This window comes from Colobus angolensis, unplaced genomic scaffold (assembly GCF_000951035.1).
Source record: "Colobus angolensis palliatus isolate OR3802 unplaced genomic scaffold, Cang.pa_1.0 Scaffold27, whole genome shotgun sequence".
Classification (NCBI taxonomy): Eukaryota; Metazoa; Chordata; class Mammalia; order Primates; family Cercopithecidae; genus Colobus; species Colobus angolensis.
The window spans coordinates 4626204-4645375 of record NW_012115932.1 but is presented as its reverse complement, the minus strand read 5'-3'; the positions used below and the strand labels follow the sequence as shown (position 1 = coordinate 4645375).

Here is a 19172-nt window from a genome sequence, read left to right as displayed (position 1 = left end):
AAAAAAAAAAAAAAAGAAACCGAAGGCTACCAGTGCCAGACCAGGCATGGTGGCTCACCCCTGTAATTCCAGCACTTTGGGCAAAGGTGAAAGGATCATTTGAGGCCAAGAGTTTGAGACCAGCCTAGACAACACAGCAAGACCTTGTATCTATAAAATGTTAAATGAAAAAAAAAAAAAAAAACATGACATTCCAGACAAATGATATTTCTGTGTAACTGAGATTTCTGTATAACTGCGGCATGATACTTAAATATTCATTTTATTTTTCTAACACTAAAAAAAAAAAAAAAAAAAAAAAAAAAAAAAAAAAAAAAAAAAAAGAAAGTCTCCAAGTCCCAATCTTTTCTCCAAAGTATTCTTTTTTTCTTATACAAACACAATTTTATTGTCATACCTTAGAAGATTTACAATAATTCAATGCATTCTAATATTCAGTCCATATTTAAACTTCTCCACTTTTCCAAGTGTGTCTTCTATGGATTTTTTGACTGAATAAAGATCCAATCAAGGTGTTCATATTGACTTTGATTATGTTTCTTTAGAACTCTCTCCCATCTGTTTTTTGACAATGGAGATTATTTTATTCAAGCTATTATAGCAGAGATAGCATTTATTAATGGAAGCATCTCAAGTAAAAGACCAGGGGACTTGGGGTTGTTTAAAGGCAGGTACAAAAAGGAGTCGTATTCACTGAAAATGGTAGAAGTCAGTCATATACAGGAACATGTGAGAGCAGGGTATCCCATTGTAGTTAGTCAGTTCTAGAACCTTAGAAGCATAAAGAGATTTCTCTGCTATCTCTGCATTTAGGGAATACAGCATTCAGATTAAATTCAACATTATCACATTTAAAAATTGAATTCACCTAAAATTGTATATGTTGTATGATCAAACAGTCCTCTTTTTATCATATGGATATAACAGTGTTCAGTTATCCTAATGCTATTTCTCCCTGTGGAGGTCCATCCTTCTCCACTAATTTCTCAATTTTCCATTCTGTTTCATTGGACTGTTTGTTTACCCTTGAATTAATACATTGTGTTTGATTATTATAGCTTTATAAAATCTGTCATACATGTGCTTGAAAAAATTATCCAATTGTTGAGTGTTATCAAAGCATTCTTTACAACATCTCTGATAAGGTATCCTCACTGTCTATTCAGATATTCTCTATGTGCTCGCCATTTCAAAGCACAGTCCATTCTCTTACTCAGCTCTAACTTAAAAAGTCTATTTTGAATGGTAATCTAGGCATATGGCCCAACATTTAAAAGGCAAGAAAAATGGTTTACAGTGAAAATTGAGTTTCCCTCCTTCCTTGTGCCTTACCAAATAGTTTTCCTTACCAGAGACAATCACTCTTACCAGCAAAGTTCATGCATTTATAAACATACATGTAAATTTTATTTTTGCAACACAGTAGGAGCAACTATAGATACATTTCTGCCCCTTGATTTCTCCCTTGTAATTTTCACATTGGTATCTACAGAACTATTCATTCGTTTTTAACAGGTATACGTATTGTTTTGTACCGTGGTTCTAATTTGTTGCACTCCCTGGGTCAGGGGAGTGTAATTTGACTGGCAACTCTCTTTATATGGAATCCCTCTGTGATGGTTAATTTTATGTATCAATTTGACTAGACTACTGGATGCCCAGGTATCTGGTAAACATGATTTCTGGGTGTGTCTGTGAGAGTGTTTCCAGAAGAGATTAGCGTTTGAACTGGTGGATAGAGTAAAGCAGATGGCTGTCCCCAGTGTGGATAGGCCTTATACAATCTGTTGAGGACCAAACTAGAACACAAAAGTGGAGGAAGTGGGAACTCACTCTCTCTGCCTGATTCCTTGAGCTAGGCCATGGGTCTCCTGCCCCTGGACTAGGATGTATATTATTGGTTCCCCTGGTTCTGAGGCCTTAGGCCTTGGAACCACTGGCTTTCCTCCATCTCCAGCTTGCAGATGACAGATTGCAGGATCTCTTGGCCTCCATCATTGTGTGAGCCAATTCCTCATAGTAAATACAAATATGCAAATACATACATATCTTGGTTCTGTTTCTCTGGAGAACCCTGACTAATACCCTCTCCATCCTAAACCTAGAGCCAGTTGCTCACACACACACAGCAGCCAAACACGGACAAGTTAAGAGCCTCTGGGGCACTAGGGGCCACTGCCCACACTGTGTACATGCTCTTAAGTGCCTCACATTTCACTGTACCTGGGGCCCTGGGAGGCAGGTGGCGAGACAGGTTTCTGGCTCTGGAGAATTTGGGTTAGTCTTGGTGACCCTTCCAGGTGAGTGTGACCTAGTTAGTGTAGTAACCCAGAAATGTCCACATACGTGTGCCAAACCTGAAATCAACAGCATTCTGGGCAGCTCTGGTTCAACTTCTAAAATAAGCAGACAGCTTAAAACCTCAGTGATGATCTAAATAGTTTCTTTAAGGTACACTTAATTCAGATTTAACAAGACAATTAAATTTAACAAGATGTTGTTAAATACCAGTGATTGTTTAATGTGGATACACTGAGGAGCTGCCATGCAGGAGACACACATTATTATTAATTACTGCTAAATTATTTTAATCATCAGCACTTAAATTTCAACATTTCTTATCAGATTAGGATATTTCATTTGCAGAATCCTAAAAATGATATATAAACAATGATATATAGTCTTTAAAGCTCTCCTTTCTCCAAGAAGGAGAATAAAAGCAAACACATGTAATATAGAGACATATACAATGTGCCAAGCACTATTCTAAACATGTCACAAATTTAGTTGACCTTTGAATAGCACAGGTTTGAGCTGCACGGGTCCACATACACACAGCTTTTTTTCAGCCAAATACAAATTGAAAATACAGTATTTGAGGGAACCCATATATCTGGAAGGCCTTTTTTTGGTACACGTAATTTCTGCAATGCTGACTGCAGGACTTTAGTATGCATGGATTTTGGTGGTAGGGGGCTACTGAAACCAATCTCTTGCATATATGGATGGACAGCTGTAATCCAATTAGCCTTCACAATAACATCATGAGGTACTACTGTTTTTATTTCTATTTTATTTATAATGAAAACTGAGTCATAAGATGCACGCATATCCCAAGGTCCAAGAGCTATGAAGTAATGGAACCAAGATTTGAACTCAAACTGACTAAATCTGGAGTCCACAGTCCCCACTGCTGATCATACTCTCTGCAAGATGATCGCAAATTTGCAAACGTGTAGTTTTCAAACTCCAGTCTAGTTTGATACTAAAGGAACATGAGACTTTGGATCCATATGAACCTGGGTTAGAATCCTAATCTACTAGCTATATGACTATGGACTCCTAAGACTGTTTTCTCATCTGGAAAAATGTCAGTACTCATCCATTCTCACATTCACATGTAAGATAATGCATGTCAAGATCCTAGCACAGGGGCTGACATATAGTATGAACTCAAATTCATTTACTAGATATTTATAGAGCACTCTCCATATTCCACCCCCGGAGTACACACTGAGGAACGAATGATGAGCAAAACAGTACAACATAGTTCATGTATTTATCACACACACACACACATGAGTATACAATTGAGACCGGACAACTGCTGAGAAGGAGAGGTGCATACTACGATAAGACTGCAAAAAGAGGACTTTGACAAAGATGAAAAATGTTCCCTAAGGGAGTGATGACTACACAACACACAACCCTCATCCCTTAGAGAAGTAGCTATTTGGCCAAACAGATCTGCTTATCTCTATGCATGGGTGCAAGGGTAGGATATTTGACTTAGTTTTGTTTTTGTTTTGTATTTTTGCACTGAATCTGTGCTTTTGAACACAGGAGGACATCAGGGCACAGTAACTCCAGTTCCAGTCAGGAACTGGAGTCAGAAATTTGATTTCTGCCTCCCCATGAATCCTACAGGGGCAACGCTAAAAAAAAAAAAAAAAACCTCTGTTGACCACCTCCAGCATAGTGTCTGACATCTAAGAGGCACTCAATAAATATTAGTTAAATAAATAACAAATATAAATCCTGGGGAAAAGATTCTGAGATTGCATAGCAGCTCACATTATCCAGAGCTCTTTCTCAGTATTATTTAGATAGAGTTCAGTGGTTGGACCACCAATTTTAAATTTTTTCTACCATGTACAAGCTATGTGACCTTGAACAAGTAACCTCTTTTTATTTATTTTTTTTTGAGATGGAGTCTTGCTGTGTCACCCAGGCTGGAATGCAGTGGTATGATCTTGGCTTACTGCAACCTCCACCTCCCGGGTTCCAACGATTCTCCTGCCTCAGGCTCCCAAGTAGCTAGGATTACAGGTGCACACCACCAGGCCCAGCTAATTTTTGTAATTTTAGTAGAGGCAGGGTTTTACCATGTTGGCCAAGCTGGTCTTGAACTCCTGACCTCGTGATCCACCCTCCTCGCCTCCCAAAGTGCTGGGATTACAGGCATGAGCCACTGTGCCCGGCTCAAGTAGCCTCTTTCTATGCCTCAGTTGATGTCTCTGAAAAATAAGTTACAATGAGTCTTAAATCAAATAATGTATAAAGCATTTAGCACAGTTCCTCATATATGATAATCTTCCTGGCAGTGTTAACTGGGATGTAGTAGTCAACAGTAGTGATAGTGTGGTTGCTTAATCCATATAGCACAATATAAACAGTTGATCATAACATCCTCCTTCAACATAAAGGAAAAAACTGAGGTTTAGAGATCTAAAGTTACACAACAAGTCAAGCCCAAGTCAGCTGCTTCCAAACCCACCATGCCAAGTGAGCCAACAGAAGCCTTTTGAACAGGAGCATGCCATGGAGAAAGCACATGAGAGCAAAAGTCTGCCCAGGGAGTGTGTGCAGGAGAGTGAGGTCAGCTGGAAGTAACTCCTTCCTTCTGAGCAAGCAGCTGACAACCTTATGTTGTCCCCCAGTTATCTCCCCTCCTGCCTTTTTCTGGAATGGGGATGGGGGATGCAGAATCATGAAACTGAAGAGAAGCTGATTCCTCCCCCTTGAGCTCAGCAAAAGAAAGATGAGAAGAAGCCAGACAAAAGCATCCCCACACACACTCTGAATCCTGACACAGCAGCGGTTGCAAGTCTGAAACTAAGCTGCCCCCTAATGTACAGTCTCCACATTCAGGAGGCTGAAGTCATTAGCAACTAATTTTAAGCTGGAAGAAAGGGAAAAGAACTCAAGTGCCTTAAGCAGTAAGTATCAGGCTCTCCATGTGAACTTAGCAGTGTCCCTTACCATGTGTTTTGAACTTGTCTAAGTCAGGGTTTCACCCACCTCAGTCCTACTGATGTTTTGTTGGGGAGATGATGGCTGGGAAATGTTCTGTGCATTCACCATAGATGTTTAACAATATCGCAGGCATTGTCCCATCTACGTATCGGTAGACTTCCCCAGGCGCAATAACCAAAAATATCCCTAGACATTGCCAAATGTCCTCTGGGGGACAAAATTGCTTCCAGTTGAGAACCACTGATACAGGTTGGCTTGAAAGCAGGAAATGGTTGTAAGTTAGGCATGTTCTTGATTTTTTCCTCAGGTAATGTCAGCCTACAAATTCTTCACAAATTGGGACAAATCAGGAAACCCTTAGCCCATCCCCTTGACTACTGCGAAAGAAGGCAGTCATGAGGTGGTCATCGTCCTCAGCTTATATTAGGCTTTTATGGCCCATCTATATTTTTAGGAAATTGTTTCTCAGCACCTAATGTGAACTGGTATGAACCATTTCCAGAGAGGCAATCTGAAGGGAAAAGTTGTTGTATAAATCCCTTCCACGTCTCAATCAATACCTCTACAAACACAGCTGGAAGCTTGTAGCAGATCAATGGGAACTCTACCATTCTGGCAAATGTTCATCTTGACCATGATATTTGCTGCCTGCATCCAATAAATATTTCTTGGAAGACCTTCTTTGCTAGGCATTATACTAGATGACGTGGGAGATGCTAAGATGAAGAAGGCATTGTTCCCACCTCCAAAGCTTCCCAGTCTGTTTGGAAGAATCATGTGGGAAGGATCATGTAAATATCTTTGAACTAAGCTCAAGGCCTGAAATTGGAATCCAGGTTTCGATTCCGTCTCATTAACTGATGAACTTTGGCTTGGCCTGTATATGGCTAGAGGTCCGGGTGAGTGGTTGAGCTCTTCCTAGATATTGATTTGAGTTAGAACTCCTGTCGTCTTTACCTGGATACCTGATTTGGGGGAGTATGGGTTCAGAAGAACAAAGTAGTTATGCATTTAATACATTTTTATTAAGCACTGCTACATTCAAGACTGTGCTACTCTGGATATAGGAATGATAAAGCATATTCAATCCATTCCCTCATGGAGTTTGCCATCTAATGGGAAAGACAGACATTAGATTGAATTTGCACAAAATAAATATGTGATTGCCATTTTGTAATAAGAACTGCAAAGGAAAAATCAGACATTTCCCAGTCACTCAGCCTGGCTGTAGTCTGAGGCTGAAGGTGATGGGTGATACAAGGAGAGGCTAATGGAGCTGTTTACCTGGAGGACTTCGTGAGAGATGAGCATAAGTAGAGCCACTGCAGGATCAATGAGACAGAGGGAACAATGAGTTGCAGAGAGGGACAGTGTCTGCAGTATTTCTATAAAGTAGCATCATTTTAGCCCCAGTAGGGTTTGCATCTTTGGAAGCTTCCTGGACAGAGAATCAGTGTTCACAGAGGACCCTGGCAGCTGGAGTGTTGGGTGAATACATCGTTAGTGGATTCCTGGGCCACAGATATCAAGGAGGAGGCCAGAGTTGCATCAATGTATGGGAAACTCCCCCAAGAGCTCCTGAAAATAACTCTAGGAGATTCTGAGGGCTAACCAGGATTCTACAGCACGTAAAAGGGACCAAGAGCCAGCAAACTCGGCGTTACAAGCCTATTTAATAAGAAACAAAAGAAAGACCTGGGTGGAAGGGCCCTGTAGGGCTCCAGATGAAAGGGAAATTTCAAAGCTTCCTGGAAGAGTAGGCCTATACCTCAGCCTTGAAGTATGGATGTTTTAAATGTGTTTCTTAAGCTGATGTCATCCTTCCCAAATCACAGATAGAAAATAGTTTCTGCTCAGACTCAGCAAGCACTGAAAAGCAAAGAAAAATGGCCTATCTTTGTGGAATCCAGTGAAGAAAGAAACCAATTATATTAGGAGCCAAATCCCATATAAGTGGAGAATATTAAACAAGATCCAAGACTCTCCCCTTGCAAGAATATACTGCCTATAATTTATCAATCTACAAATATTTATTCAGTATACACTTTGTACAAAACACTGTAGTTAGAACTCCAGATTATAACCCTAACAATGGCTAACATTAATGGATCAAATTCCACCTATACCACACTTTAGCTGTATAACAAAGGACAAGTTTCTGACTTCTCTGCTTTTCAACGGTCACATTTGCAAACTCTTTGCACTTAGTAAATGCTATAGTAATTGTTACTATTATTATCTTATGATTCTTGTAATCATCATTATAAGCCAGACTGTATTACAGGATTTCATTTAATTCTATTAAGATTGACATTTTTATTATTTCCATTTTACAGATGAGAAACTGAGGCTTAGAGAGATTAAGCAACTAATCAAAGTAATTTAGCTACTAAGTTGCAGAACCAGGATTTAAACCGAGGTGCTGGACTCCAAGTTCATACTTTACTACCCTGAAATGACAGAATTATATGAAATAATGTATATGAAGTACGAGCCAAGATTATGACACTCAATAAATGATAGTTACTGTCATTTTCACCATTATCAGTGGTACACATTTTCCTTCTTAAATGATAGGAAGCATATGCAGCATTTAGTTCAGTAACTGGTACTGAGCGCTCTAACTCAAAATTCCTTGTTACAACTGGTAAAGAGTGGGGTTCAGATTCCTAATCAGGAAACTTTTCACCTCGAATGGGTGAGAACTATGAGTGAATCCATCAGTTTTAAGGAAGAAGGAAAATTATTTTCTCCAGAACTCTAATAAGCTGGGAAGTCTAAATGCTGTCAGGCTGCAGAAAGCTGTGCACTCCAGAACCTTCTAGCTTCTACCCTATTTCCCCATTTGGCCATTCTTCCTCCTGAGTTACCTGTTTTTCCCCAAGTGTCAGGTGCTAGCATTCATGAGTGGCTGAATTCAGACCGTAATTGTGCATCTGAATCCAGTCATCCATTGATTTTTAGGTTCATACTGGAAGTGGTGTTGAGAATTAGAAGAAGCATGCTCTCTCTCCCTCAAATAAGCACTTTTCATACCAACGTCAGCAAAGCAAACATCAGCATTAATTAACAGTGACTTTGAACTGTGTAATGTTTTCCATTAGATCTGAAGGGGGCTAGAGGGAGTAGGACAAGGGACAACACATGGCCTCACCAGGTATCTGGGGAAAAGGGAACTAAATTTATAATGCAGAAGTAGACTGCTGCTTGTTTAAAAATAGAAGGGACATGTTTTGAAACCTCAAGTGGTTGGTGGTGGAGATGGTTAAATCAGATGACTAATCTCCCAGTGTGCCACGTTGTCCCTGCTCAGAGGGCAGTTACATGGTGGAGGACACTGCAAATGGCATAGGCATCGTAGCCTTGGAAAGATGTGGGGAAGTGTTCTGAGCCCAAGGACTTCTTTTTACTCATTTGAGACACCTTTTTAAAACACAAGCCTGAAAAACAAACAAACAAACAAAATCAGCTTTTGTTAGTGCCTATCACCCTTTGATGGATTTCTATTTCACTAACAAACAAGTCTTTTCATGGCCAGCATTAATCCCAGCACTTTGGGAGGCCATGGGAGGTGGATCACCTGAGGTCAGGAGTTCAAGACCAGCCTGGCTAACATGATGAAACCCCATCTCGAATAAAAGTACAAAAATTAGCTGGGCATGGTAGCACATCCCTGCAATCACAGCTACTTGGGAGGCTGAGGCACAAGAATTGTTTGAACGATTCTTCAATTGTTCAAGACAGAGGGAGACAGAGGTTGCAGTGAGCTGAGATTATGTCATTGCACTCCAGCCTGGGCGACAGAGTGAGATTTTGCCCAAAAAAAAGAAAAGTCTTTTCCTTGCCCCATGTATTAGTTTCCTAGGCTGTCATGACACAGCACCACATTTTGTGACTTTAAGCAACACAAATGTATTTGCTTACAGTTCTGGAGGTTAAAAGTCTGAAATCAAAGAGTCAGCTGGGCCATCCCCTCTCTGAGGGTATAAGGGAGAAGCTTTTCTTGCTGGTGCTTAGCTTTTGGTGATGGCCGGCAACCCTCGGTGTTCCTTAGCTTGTAGACTTGTAACTCCACCCTCTGCCTCTGTCTTCATGGGGCCTTCTTCCTTGTCTGTCTCTGTCTCTACATCTCTGGTTTTTAGAGTTGGTGTGGTGAAGTCACTAAATGTGGTGACAGTAAAGCCTGACCTCAGTGTGGGGTCTGAACTCGGGTGGCAGAATGACCCCCAGTCACATCTGTAGTACAAGTGAGGACTGTGTTTATTTTCTAGGGCTGCCATATAAATTACCACAAACTCACTGGCTAAAACAACAGAAATGCATTCTCTTACACTTCTGCTGACCAGAAGTCTAAAATCTCACAGAGCCGTGCTTCCTCTGGGGGCTCTAAGAGAGAATCCATTATTTGACTCTTCCAGCCTCCGGTGGCTGCTGGCATTCCTTGCCTTGTGGCCACATCACATCAGTCTCTGTTTCTGTGGTTGCATTGCCTTTTACTGTGTCTCAAATATCCCTCTGCCTTTCTCTTATAAGGACACTTGTCATTGGAATTAGGACTCACCTCAATAGGATGATCTTCTCACCTCAAAATCCTTAAGTTAATCACATCTGCAAAGACCCTTTTCCCAAATTAAAAAAAAATTCATAGGTTCCAAAGATTGGCATGTTGACATATCTCTTTAGGGGCCACTATTCTCGCCCCTGTTCATTATGACTATCCTGGAGCTCAGAGATGAGTGAATTGCTGTAAGTCTCAGTGCTAGAAAACAAAGGAGCCAGGTACAGAAACCTTAGGACAGAGATAGGAAATGATTTACCCAAGAGAGTACGGTAGACACCAATCTGAGTCAAGGCTTCTCTCTACTCCAGTCTGCAATGGTTTTACCCAAATGCATGATAATGTGGGAATTTCCTATAATGTTGGGAAGATATTTTTGTCTAGGTAGCTGTGAAACTTTAAGAAAGATATTTTGCAATTGAGATATCCTGTTTGAGACTCAGCTCAAGATATTCTTTTTCTTTTGAATAAGGATTTTTTTGAAAAGATGGTTTGTAAAAAGATAAATGAAATAGCTTAACATGGACCTCCATCCTTACAGTCAGTGAGAAGCATTCATCTTTTTATACGTTCATTCACTCATTCATTCAACAAATATTGAGGGCTCTCTGCTAGGCAGCGTGCATAGTGCCGGGGAGATAATGGGACAAAGCATTTCTTGCATTGGTGGAATATAATACAATATGGAGGAAACAGACAACAACAGTAACAGTAAAAAGAGTGCTATTTTGAAATTTGGAAATAGTATGAATGAAATAAACATTGTGCTATGAGAGAGTATATTGGCAATGATGCTACTTTAAGTAGAGGAATAAGAGAAGGTCTGTGAAATTTAGATGAGACTTGAAGGAATCCATTAGGCAAAGAGGCTGGAGAAGGCATTCCATTCCAAACCCAATGCCTTAAGAGGCCAGGGAGTTTGATGTTTTTGGAATAGTCAGAAGACCCATGTAGCCAGAACTTACAACTGGGTGGGGAAAGTGAGTCTTCCTCTGTTGCAAAAAGGCCTCCTCCATGTGGCAAAAGGTACAACCACAGTTTACTCCAGGATTATCTCATCCCAGCCCAGTGATGACAAATCAAAGAACTTCTATCTTTTCCTGTTTTCTAAATTCTAAATCCCAGAAAAGACTGATAAACTTTGGTTTAAGTCAAGTGACTTCACTTGAAACAATCACTGTGGCCAGAGGAATGCAGTATTAAGGAAAGCCAGACCTGGATCGTCTACCTTCCTCTGTGGTCAGCAGCCCCATCAGAATCACAGGATTGGAGCAGCAGGAAATCAGTTGCCCAGAGGAAGGAGGGGATGCAGGACAGACAAGGCAGTAGACATTTACCATCCTGCTCAAAATGCAGCAATTCATTAACTGCTCCCCTGATACTTACAAGCGGGGATATTGTCTATCTAATTCATTACTGTGTTCCTCGTGCTGAGGACAGTTCCTAGCACATATTAGCTCCTCAAAAACTGTCAATTATATGTATGGGATAAATTAAAAGAATGACATTTTATTACCATAAAAAATTACAGTCACGGCCGGGCATGGTGGCTCAAGCCTGTAATCCCAGCACTTTGGGAGGCCAAGACAGACGGATCATGAGGTCAGGAGATCGAGACCATCCTGGCTAACACGGTGAAACCCCGTCTCTACTAAAAAATACAAAAAACTAGCCTGGCGAGGTGGCGGGCGCCTGTAGTCCCAGCTACTCGGGAGGCTGAGGCAGGAGAATGGCGTAAACCCGGGAGGCGGAGTTTGCAGTGAGCTGAGATTGGGCCATTGCACTCCAGCCTGGGTGACAGAGCGAGACTCCGTCTCAAAAAAAATTACAGTCGCATGTCAATGACAGGGAAACATTCTGAGAAATGTGTTTTTAGACAATTTATCCTTGTACTAATATCATAGAGTGTCCTTACACAAACCTAGATGGTATAGCTTACTACACACCTAGGCTATATAGTACAGCCTAGTGCTTCTAGTCTACAAGCCTGCACAGCATGTTCCTCTATTGAAGACTGTAGGTAATTGTAAGACAATGGTATTCATGTATCTAAATACAGAAAAAATACAGTAAAAAGTTAGTATGAAAAAAATTTTTAATGGTATACTTGCATTAGGGAACTTACCATGAATGGAGCTTACAAAACTAGAAATTGCTCTGGGTGAGTCGGTGAGTGGTGACTGAATGTGAAGGCCTAGAACATTACTGTGTACTACGGTTGACTTTATAAATACCATACACTTAGGCTACACTAAATTTATAACAAAGTACTTGCAATACAATGTTGTGACAGACATGACGTCGGCACTAGGTGACAAAGTTTTCACTCCATTGTAACCTTACAGGTTTGCATACACGATCCATTGTTGATCAAGATGTTATGTAGGGTATGACTGTATTGACAGTATAAATACTTCTGAATGGATAGTTAAATTCTGTTACACCGCACAATTGTTAAAGACTGTTGGTCTACAGAGTGGAAATACTAATACTGTTGAAGACTGTTGGTCTACAGAGTGGAAATACTAATACTTAAGCTGCATAACTTGCCAGGCTTCTCTGATAATTGTGCTATTAGATTGTAAAAGGCTTTGGAACATATTAAAATAAAACTACATACAGATACAAGGCATTTTGTTGTTAATAGTCAACTAGGAAATGAATGCTCAGCAGAATTGTCAAAATAGGCTCCTAAAGGGTATGGCAGAAAAATAAAATGAAACTTTGAAGAGAAAGTTTCAAACGGCAAAAAATACTTAGGCAGCAAAAAGACAATTTTCTAAAATGATGTGTTTGAGAAGAATGAATCAGCAATAAATGTTGGTGCAAAATATTATTTAAGAAGTCTGAACATACTCCTGATTAAAAATATTTTCAAGAGTGACTCCAGCAGAAATAATAAAATGCTAGGCACAAACTTGTTTCCTTAGCCATCCTGGCTAAGCAGGATGCAAGAGGCTGACCCACACCTCCATCAAGTGCTCTGAACTGCTTTGAGAGCATGGCATGTGTGTGTTCAGTTGAATGTTTTAGGTCATGTCATTTTAGGGTTAATGCCACCCTCCTAGAAAAGGACACGTAGAAAGGAAGCCAGCTTCGTCCCACAGGCCACGAGTGACCAATTACATTGATCATGTGCATGAATTGAGACACAGGTAAACTGCTACCCCGGAGACTAAGTAAGCAACTTAGAAGAGAGAGTGTGTGTATCCTCACATCCAAAGGTGGGTAGGCAATCTAGGGCAAGTAGACAGCTGCAGGTATTCCTGAGTCACAAGCTGGCTGGTTGGCTCTGCCATCCTTGGCATGTGGCTTCCATCTCTGGGTCCAAGGTGACTGCTGTACTGTTTTCAGCCAACAGGAAAGAAGTGGGGAAAAGAGTCCTGGCAAGTAGAATTTTCTTCAGAGAGGTAACTCAGAACCTGCAAATACCATGCCTGTTCATATTCCAGTGGCCCTAACATAGTCACATGCTTCCATATAACCACAAAGGAAACTTGACTCTGAAGTCTCTAGCTGCATAACCAATGTACCCAGATAACACTTAGTTCCAGGAAGGGGGTTTATTTCTAAAATAAAAGGGACACTATGGATACTGGGGAACAAGATCACATTCTCTGATATGTCATGCATATATTGAGTTCATGCTGTGTTTGAGGCACTGTGGGAAATGCAACTGTGATTAATAGGATGGCCTGCATTCCAGAAGGCAGTAGCAACACCCACATAAAATGCAGTGTGACAAGGGGTACATATAACCCAGTTTATGAAAGTTTAAGGAAGGGAGGATTTATTTCCTCTGAGTAGAATTTAGGATAACTTATTGGAGGAGGTAAGATTTGAAATGGGCCCTTAACACTGGATAGGACTAAGGTAGACTGGAAATTGGAGTTAGGAGAAAGGACTGTAAAGAGGGAGAGAAGGGCCTTTGATTGGTGGGAAGGGAAAAGCTTGCATCCCAGCTACAGTCATTTTAATAGCTGTGGCCCTTTGAGAACCATCCAGTAATCCCACAAAAATGACCACACAAAGGCTGATACTGTCAGTTTTCTCTCCAAGTCCATTCTCTCTTATTTCCTTAGTGATAAGAATCCTAACTTTTAGTTGAGTGTATTATCCTCCTTAGCCTTCTATAGAGCTATATGTGATACCGTGACCAAGTGTTGGCCAATGAGGTAGAAGTGCAAGTATCATAAACAGCTACTGAGATGTATTCTTAATACAACAGCTTCCTTTGCACTTTCTTCGTCCTGCTGCCTGTAATTGAAGTGTGATGGCTAGAGCTCTGATAGTCACTTTGGATCAGAAGAATAAGCACTAACCCTGGAAGTGACAGCAGAAAGTCAGAATCATCCTTCTTTCCTGATGACACCATAGAACCACCATAGTGGAAGGCCCTGGACTGCCTATCTCCAGACTTGTTTGAAGCAAAAAAACAAGACTTTAGGTGTTTAAGTCACTGTCATTTTGGGTTTTATGCCATGTTTAATGAGACCAATTCCTACTGAGCACAGGCAGGTTTCAAGCCACACTTGCTCCTAGATCACACTTACCAATGGATAGAGGTTCAACCAACAGTCAGCATATTCATTTCCTATTGCTACCCTAACATATTACCACAAACGTAGAAGCTTAAAACAACACAGCTTTATTTATCTTACAGTTCTGTAAATCAAAAGTCCAGCATGGGTCCCGTTAGACTAAAATCAAGATATTGGCAAAGTTGTGCTCTCTCTTAGAGATACTAGGGGAAAATTTGTATTCTTTCTTATTTAGGTTGTTGGCTGAATTTTGTTCCTTGCAGTTGTAGGACTGCAGTCCTATATTTCCTTGCTTGCTTTCACCTGACGTCTATTCCCAGCTTTCGGATGCTGCGCAGATTCCTTGGCTCATGACCTCCTTCCTCCATCTTCAAACCAGCAACAGTGGGTCCAGTCTCTCTCTCACTTTAGATCTCTCCTACTGCTACTTCCATCATCTTGTAACGCATCAGCCCTTCTGCCTGCCTCTTTCACCTTTAAGGACTCATGTGATTACACTGGGCCAACCCGCATGATCCAGCATCATCTCCGAATCTTAAGTTCTGTAACTTTAATTGCACTTGCAAAGTTCCCTTTGCCATGTGATGGAACATATTCCCCAGGTCTGGGGATTAAGGCATGGGCATCTTCAGGGAGCCATTATTCTGCCAGAGAATACAAGGTTTCTTAGGCAACCTCATCCTTCTGTCAACTTACGATCTTGTTTCAACTATCCTCCTCATTTACAGGTGCAATAATTAAAAGGGTAATTTCCCCTTGATGCTTATATATAGCCCTGACAGTCAGAACTCCTGCCCAGTTCTAATTCTCAGGAATAAAGCAGTGTCTTTTAGTGATTCCTCATTTATTTTGGGAGTTATGCACCAACTCATAAAAGACACCTAATAGATGTTTCAGGGGCTAGGTTTAAGGCAGAATTTGGTGACTTCTGGGAGTGCTTTTCTCAGGTAGATGTGAACTGGGGACCAGGGTTAAGACCAGAGTTTCTCTCTAACTTTCCTCAAAGCCAGACCTAAAATAGCCTAAGCAACACTGAAAAATTACTTAGATTTGTTGAGTGGGTTGCAAACAGCAACTTCTTTACAGATTTTTTTCAAGTTGCAATTGAGGATAGGATTGGAAAATAGGTGTATCATACCCAAGGCAGTAATTTCAGAAAGAAGAGAAAAGAGAAAACAAATGTCCCTTAAAGAAAATAAGGCGACAGGGTACCATCCAAATTATCTGAATGGAACTAGGCAAAGGTCAGCCAATGAGTAGTCCTCTGGGGGATCAACTTGGAGATTAACTCTGGCCTCATTGTACTTTCTCCTTTGTGTACTTTGGAGGAGGGAAGCACTTCAGTGTGAGGTCCCTGGGATAGAAGCTCCAAGAGAACAAGAGATTTGCCTATTTTGTTTTCTTTACACCCAACCTCCAGAGTACTCAGCGAACATATACAGTATTTGCATGAATAAATGAATACATTGTTGATTGACTGCTTGATTAGTTGACAGGTACCTAAGTCCTTCTTTGGTTCCCCATCCCCAACCCCCTGCTGGGTTATATTGCCTAGAAGTTAAACCTTGTGCTTAAAATCAGACATGAGGTCTCACCTCCACTATCTATTCTGTCAACGTGTTCCCTGGGAACTTCCTTAAGTCTGTTTCCTATCTGTAGTCTGTAGCCAATGATTATGCTTGGCATCATGAAATTTCATTAAGATAATGGATGCAAATGCTTAGCACAGTGCCTAGCAGTACAGTCATGTGCCACAAAATGACATTTCAGTCAACACACCACATACACAATACTGGTACCATAAGATTTCACTACTATATTTTGATTGTACCTTTTCTATGTTTAGATACACAAATACTTACTGTTTTGTTACAATGGCCTACAGTAGTTAGTAAAGTAACATGCCGTACAGGTTTGCAGCCTAGTAACAGTAGGTTAGACCATATAGCCTAGGTGTAGAGTAGGCTTTACCATCTGGGTTTGTGTAAGTGCACTTTATGGTGTTTACACAATAAAAAAATCACCTAATGATGCATTTCTTAGAACATATCCCTGTTATTAAATGTGGCATGGCTGTATTCACATTTGTTAGCACTTAATGTTAGTTCAAACCCACTTCTACTGCTAAAGGGGTCTCCCAGTGATGGTCAAACTGAATTCCCAGCCTACATGCCTCTACTTGAATCAATTAGCCTGTCTCGCCAGCATGTCATGCACATGTACATGTGTGCATGTACACAAGGGTGTGTGCACTCATGCATGCATGCACATAAATATCAACGGGCTAAAGTAAATGTAAATGCTATCTTCTCCATGAGGCCAACTATTGAGGCCCTAGTCAGAATTCATCTCTTCATTTTAGAATTCTTGAATGTTGATTAAGTCATCTTTGTATGTCTCACATACCAATGCCTAGCACAGTGTCTGGCATAATATAGAAACCTGTTTCTATATTCATCCACTCATTCATTTTGGATGAATGAGTGGATGGATGGATGGATGGAAAGTTAACTTACTTATGTTCTCTGGCAGCTCCACAGGGATTTATTTATTTTTATGCCCACAAATGGTCAGCACAGTGCCTTACCCACTGTAGCTATTCACTAAATAGTGGTTGGATGGTGATAAAGGAGAAGAAAAATTAGAAAATCAAGACCAATACCCACCTGGAATCATTCTCCTTTCAGGGCATCCTATTGAAAGGAGTTATTGAGAAGAGAGGCAGGGAGTTGACAGCCACCCTCTGGACTCTCTCCCAGGGCCTTTTTAGAATAGGAAAGTTAATTATGGAACCAGATTAACAGTTTCTTTTTTGATACAGCCAAAGTAAAACCAGCAGGATGCAATTTAGCTCTTCCCCACTTTCCAGATAGCAGCAAATTTTCATACAAAACAAAGAGACACTTGAATTGCAAATTACTTAGAGAATCAGCTAGCAACCCCAACGGAAGAATATTTCTACTTTCAAAACCCGCTGTTGCCTTTTTAGGTTTAACCATGTAGTGGGACCTTCATAAAGGCCTAGGCATCTTGCTGTTCCAACTCTTGGCCAAGTAGGGAGGAGGAGCAATTCATTAAGATTTACTGGAATGTCCCAGGGTGAGCTTTTTGCTCAGAACATTTTCCTCTTCTCCAGACTGTCTGTCTCTAACCCTCAGAGCACCAGCCTCCACTCAGACAATGAGGGCTAAAGGGTTTCTAGAGGTCATCTCACTGGAGAGTAGGAAGAGCAAATGCCTATAATGGCAGGGGGGAAATGTAACAAATAAAACAGGTGGTGAAGGTGAATGTATTACCTCTAGGAAGTGGGTGAGAACTGGGGCAAAACTTTATCCCATCTAAACATCACTGGACCATTGTTGATTGTTGCTAGACAGTTCCAAGAAGTCTGTAATCTGGATTGTTAATTGAAGCATTCTTTTTAGCTGTTGGCATCTAATTAATAAGGGGAAATAATACCATCTATTAGCTGGATATGGCCTGTGGGACCACCAGTTTATAACTTCTGATCTAGCACACCTGGCTTCCTTATTTGATAGGGAAACCAAGGTCAAGAGACAGAAATAATGTATAAAAGATCACAGAGTATCCCAATCTTCTGACACCTCCTCCAGTGCCTAGCTGATTCCACCATACAGCCTCCCCAAATTCCTGCCCCCCACACAGGACACAGGGAAGTTTTATTTTCACAAGAGCATTTATTAACTTATTTTTCAGATTTAAATAGATAATTACTACTTTCTACAGAAAACTTGGAAGGTTTAACAAGGATGAGAGAAAATTAAAAAGTCACACAGTGGTGCCATTTTATTTATGGAGGGACTGGAGGATGAGGTGGAAACCTGGCTGGACCCAGGCTGCTTCTGGACACGGCCACTGGAGGGCAAGGTGGCATCTCAGTTAGCTTAGCCAACAATAACAGGTTGTAGGAAGGTTAGGGCAGGGGTTGAAAACACAGCCAGGTATGTGGCAGAAATGAGTAAAGGAGGACAGATGAGGAAATAAGGTGAATGAAGTAAATGTGCCCTGCCTGAACCCTGTAGACACCACTCAGATTCAGCTTGTGTCATTGCGTGGGAATGCAAATAATGTTGACAGCTTTTTGGAATTTTTTTAATGTGAAGCTGAAATCTAACCTTCTTAAGTAAAAATTTTCAATGTGTGAATGTAGTTCAAATAACGCGTGTGTGTGTGTGCGCGTGTCTGTGTGTGTGTCAGTGTCTGTGTCAAAACCCATCAAGGAGCAGGATTTGGGCTCTGGACTTTCTCTTTGTGACCTCTGTTTAGTGACTCACTGAGAATGAACTGGGCCCTGGGCAGGTCAGTCAGCTGGGTGGAGAGTTTGTTTGTGATTAGTCACAGGCCACCAGAGAGCTGGCATGCAGATGACCAAAATCAGGACAAGACTGAGGAGGCCGAGGCTGTCCATTGACTTCACTCAGATGTCCCCTGGAGAGTGAGGGTTTCGACAAGAACCAAGTTGCATCTTGGACAGACCCTATAGGGAGATCTTCTGCCCAAATCTAAAGTATCTACCATGGCCTTTTGTAGAGTATGTGTGTGTGCATATGCATGTGAATAATCTTTACCTTGCTAAAATAATATAGATTATCTCACTTGGTAGCCTTGTGGAAGACAACTTCATTGTCTCCAAAGAGGAAATGTTTAAAGTCGGTAAAGCTAGCAATGAGTGTGTCAACTCTTTCCATGTTACTGTAATGAATTACTGAATGAGTCAGGCAGTAGAATGGAATAGAAGGAGCCTTTGAATAGGAGTCTTGAATTTTCCCACCCTGACCTCTCTCTGAGCTTCTATT

The 19172-nt window shown here is 40.9% G+C and overlaps 1 protein-coding gene across 1 annotated transcript in view; it reads left to right on the top strand.

The window, feature by feature from the left end:
* ATP10B (ATPase, class V, type 10B) overlaps positions 1-19172 on the top strand; it is a 283845-nt gene that overhangs the window by 36773 nt on the left and 227900 nt on the right. The gene's annotated exons all lie outside the window — the stretch shown is intronic.